At 40.7% G+C, this 4,760-nt stretch overlaps 1 pseudogene; it reads right to left on the bottom strand.

Annotated features, from left to right (window-relative positions):
• Positions 1-528: 528 nt before the first annotated feature.
• LOC138146651 (large ribosomal subunit protein uL4-like) lies at positions 529-1,943 on the bottom strand (annotated as a pseudogene).
• Positions 1,944-4,760: the final 2,817 nt, after the last annotated feature.

The raw sequence follows: 4,760 nt of genomic DNA, 5'->3' as shown, positions 1-4,760 counted from the left end.
ACAGAGACAGAGAGAAAGATAGAGAAAGGGAGAGACAGAGACAGAGAGAGAGGGAGAGAGAGAGACAGAGAGAGACAGAGAGGGAGAGAGAGACAGAGACAGAGAGGGAGAGAGAGAGAGAATATTAAGGAGAGGAAGATTGAGAACTTCTGATTTTATGATTTAGAACCTCAGAGATCTGGATCTAGGAAATAATAAGTGACTTAAGATTCCCACCTAGTTTATATCAGAGGCAAAGCACTTGAATAAGGGCCTTGTTGACTTCAAGGACAGTCCTCGTTCTACTAAGTAATGTTGCCTCTCCAAAATTTAAATACACATAAAAATGTACCAATAAGATATAACTAGTTGACTGTTTGCTAACTAAATTTGCATATGGAAAGGAAAGTACTACCCATTTCCATTTATGATCCTAATTCACAAACAACATAGTATTGTGGACAAGGTTAGTTGCATTTATTTCTCATTTAGTAAACTGCTCTCTTTAAGTCCACCTGAAACTCATCTAACATCATTACATTTTCTTCCTTGTTATTCTTTTTTTTTTGTGCCATTCTGAATATTTATTCTTTAGAAATTCACAATATTGCCATAAGGGATTGTGGCCCAATGGATAAACTGATATGCTGAGTTTATGCAGCAGGCTTCTTTTCAGGGGCAGGCTTCTTTTCAGGAGCAGGCTTCTTTTCGGCTGCAGGCTTCTTTTGTGCAGCAGGTTTCTTTTCCATAGGCTTCTTTGCTGCTGGAGGCTTCTTTTCTGCTGGTTTCTTTTGCCCTGGAACCTTCTTTGCTCCTGCAACCTTCTTATTACCAGCAAGCTTCTTCTTCTCAGCTGCTTTCTTTGCCTCCATAATCTTCTTTAGTGCAGCAGCTCTTTTGTTTTCTCTGATTCTCCGATTCTTAGCGTGGCGCAGAATTGTATTCCGTCGCATAGTCTTGGCATATGGGTTCAGTTTCACCATGATTCTCAAGTTCTTCAGAGGATTCTTCTTGATTCTATGAATCTTTTTGCGTGGTGCACGGAGGGCCCTCCGGATCTCTGGGCTTTTCAAAATCCTGGTAAGGTCTGTGTTGGTCATCTTGTGCATGGGAAGATTGTAGTGACTCTTCAGGGTGGCAGGCCTGCGCCATGTACCATACAGGTCATCCAACTTGTGGAAAGCACTTTCAGTCCAAATACAGAAACGCCCCACATGTCCACCAGGAGCAAGTCTCAAAAGGTTCAATTTACTCACATTAAGTAGAGTGATACCAGGAATGTTTCTGAAGGCCTTGATAATACCATTGTCTTCATTATAGATGATACAAGGTCCCCGACGCTGGATCCGACGACGGTTTCTCATTTTACCCTTACCAGCTCTCATTCGCTGAGAAGCATAGACCTTTTTAATATCATTCCATGCCTTCAGTTTCTTAAGCAGCAAAACTGCTTCCTAGGTCTTCTTATACCCCTCAACTTTATCTTCAACTACTAGAGGAAGTTCTGGGACTTCTTCAATTCGATGACCTTTTGACATGACCAGAGCCGGCAGGGCAGAGGCTGCCAATGCAGAACAGATGGCATAAACGTTTTTGTGTTGTATTTACTCTGCGATGCCAACGGCGCCAAGTCTTGGTAGGAGCAAACATGCGACCTCCTCGGCACATATTTCCAAAAGCACCCTGGCCAGAGCGGTCAGTCCCTCCACCCCGGACACGAGGAATGCGAGCAACAGCTCTGCCAGTGCCCCAAGACTCAGCACTGGTTTGATGACCTGCTAATTCACTGACAGCATAAGGTTGCCGGTTGTTTTTCCTCAAATTGGTATGAACAAAATTCACAATATCTGGACGAATAGGAGCTTTAAAGACAGCAGGCAAGGTAACATTTTTGCCAGATACTTCCCCCTTTTCGGAGTACACAGATATCAAGGGGCGTACACAAGCCATGGCGGGCACTGGAGAGTCCTTCCTTGTTATTCTGTGCTTACTTTTTAATAAAATTTTTATTAGCTACTTCAATTTTTTTCCCATGAATTAGTTCCTTTAATAATTAAGCAGGGGATTTCCTGGCAATGTGGAAATTTCCCTATGTGTATGAAGTTGGGTAGTCCCTCCTTTAAAAGATGCCCCTGGTCACTTAAACCATTCTTCAGGAAGTATGAAAGAGCACCCCTACATCCTATATAGAGACAAGCAATCAAAGACCTTCTTCCATTCAGCCATGTTGTCCTTCTATCACGTGATAGAGGTGTAGGTTGTGTGTAACTTTGATTGGTATCTCCACTGACATTAGGTGCTGTAATAGCAATAACAGCCCATGCCAGTCTGGTAGCCAGCTTTCCATTAAGGTTCAGAAAATTGTCTTTAATAAATAAGTTAATTAATCAGCAAAGGTATGTAATATGCAATTCTTCCACCAGATGGCAAAATACTCAAGCCACCAACCATGATGAAAGTGGTTTCATCAAAGTCTATCTAACGTAGCGCTTCCAAGAGCCTCCTCTTTGGGGCATAACTGTGAGCCTTCTTAAAGGAGGCTATATCCCCATTGCCCACCAAAATAGTGTGCTTAGCCTGAAAAATTCAGATTATTCCCCTACTTCCCAACAAATTCACATTCAATAGTGATCCAGGGACATGGAAACAAAACATTGCTCTAAATCAGTGGAAAATTCCAGGGAAATCTCTATATAGCCCCCCTAACATTCAGTCACTGATGACAATTTCCTTCAGTGCAACTGATCTATTTTTATATGACACAGGCAAGCCACACTGTGTCCCCATGATTTGTCGAGCAAGGAGAATGAAAAAGAAAGTTGGAGAAGCCACTCCATATAGCCCAATCACCTTTCATTGGTCCTCTTATTCAAATGGAGTGTATGGTGCTTGTCAACAGTCCTATCCACAGCTGATAAAGCCTCAAGTCCTGGAACTCAGATATTTTAGTCTAAACAATATTCTACCATATACAAAAGCATAGCTGACATCATAAGGACAAAGCCAAACAAAAGGAAAAAAGTCAAAGGAACAGATGATGAGTGTGCCACACACAAATCCTTTCTTTTCCACCCCTCACTCTGTCTCCCACTTTCTTGCTTGGCTTCATCCCCTGTTCCAAATATAAGCTTAGTCAATCTTGCTTCCAGAGACTTGCTGATTCAATTACCCTCACAGGAACCTTGGTGGGTTCCTTTCAGTTCTCAGTAAAATGAATCCTATTGTATACAGCAACATAAATGAAGAGTTTTAGTGATCTCTGAATATTAGATACCCAGGGACATCTAATTTCATTTATTAGCTCTTTGTGAAATAAGGAAGAGCAGAGCAGAGATTTTAATCATGAAGATTAAATGTAAACAATAGAATGTTAACTCCTTGAGGACAGGAGCAGTATAGACTTCTTGGTTTTCTGGGAGGCAGTCAGGGTTAAATGACTTTCCCAGAGTCAAATAGTGAAAATTGAGGCCAGATTTGAACGGAGGTCCTCCTGACTTCAGGGCCCATGCTCTACCCACCATACCACCTAGCTACTCCCAAATTATATACTTAATAAATGTTCACTCTGAGCTTTGAATTTGACTGAATTGAAAGAGCACTGGGCTAGCAATCAGAACACTTGAATTCTTGTCTCACCTCTATTGCTTACGAGTGACAATATTTGAACCCCTAATAAGAGCCAAAGCCTGAACTAATCAGACTGCCTTACTTTGCTCTAAAAAAATGCCTTTTCCTGTGTCAGCAACTTCAAAGACCAGATAAAGCTGAATTCTCTTATCTTTTCAAGAGGCATGTGCTGTGTGGGGGAGGCTCAGGTATCCTGGGATGGTAATTTCCAACTGACACTACTTTGTCAATTGCCTTCTCGATTTGTATTTACAACTTATTTAACTAAGAAACTTCCTAAAAATGTATGGGGACCATAAACCTGAGGGATACAGACATCCCGGGATTGTTCTAAAACATAAAACACTTTGTCATTCTTGTACCAGACAGTCAGAACTTAGGTTTTGGCTCCCTGTACTTACAAGCTTGCTAGTTTCATCTAGTTTTAAGGGAATAAATGATATAAACATATATCATCTAGCCTGTTTGTCTCCTTTACCCAAGCCTTAGATTGACACTAGCTATATGATTTGCCCTCTAAACCAGGAGCTGTTAACTTGGAGTCCACAGCCCATCCCCTACAAGAGGTTCATGAATAGATTCAGGAAATCTGTGAACTTGGATGGGAAAAAAAATTCTATCTTAATTTCCACTAATCTTTGGTTTCCTTTGTGATTCTATGCATTTTATCTTATGTATTTATAATCACTATTCTGAGGTGTCCATAGGCTATATCAGACCTGGAAAAGGTGTCCATGACACAAAAAAGCATTAAGATCTAAATTTTCTCATCTGTTCATTGGAGTTAATAAAAACTTGTCCTACATATGTCAGGAGACTTATTAGGGGCATCATTTTTCTTTAATTGACAATTGTATTTATATCCCCATTTGCTTAGTGACTGGTGCATAGTGACTGTCACATAGAAAGTACTTAATAAGTTCATATGATTTATTGGTTATTGATTATGAAAACTTCAAAGTTCACAAACTACGTAAGATGTGTTATCTTATTTGAAGCACACAACCCAGTGAGATAGGTACTAGTGCAGGGGTGGGGAACCTGGGTCACATGTGGCCCTCTAGGTCCTAAAGTGTGGTCCTTTGACTGAATCCAAACTTCACAGAACAAATCCCCTTAATAAAAAGATTTGTTCTGTAAAACTTGGACTCAGT

Source organism: Petaurus breviceps, unplaced genomic scaffold (genome assembly GCF_028583685.1).
Source record: "Petaurus breviceps papuanus isolate PSGF00001 unplaced genomic scaffold, PetGlider_PUasm1.0 140, whole genome shotgun sequence".
Lineage (NCBI taxonomy): Eukaryota > Metazoa > Chordata > Mammalia > Diprotodontia > Petauridae > Petaurus > Petaurus breviceps.
The sequence above is the reverse complement of the archived record's forward strand: the minus strand, read 5'-3'. Positions and strand labels throughout refer to the sequence as shown.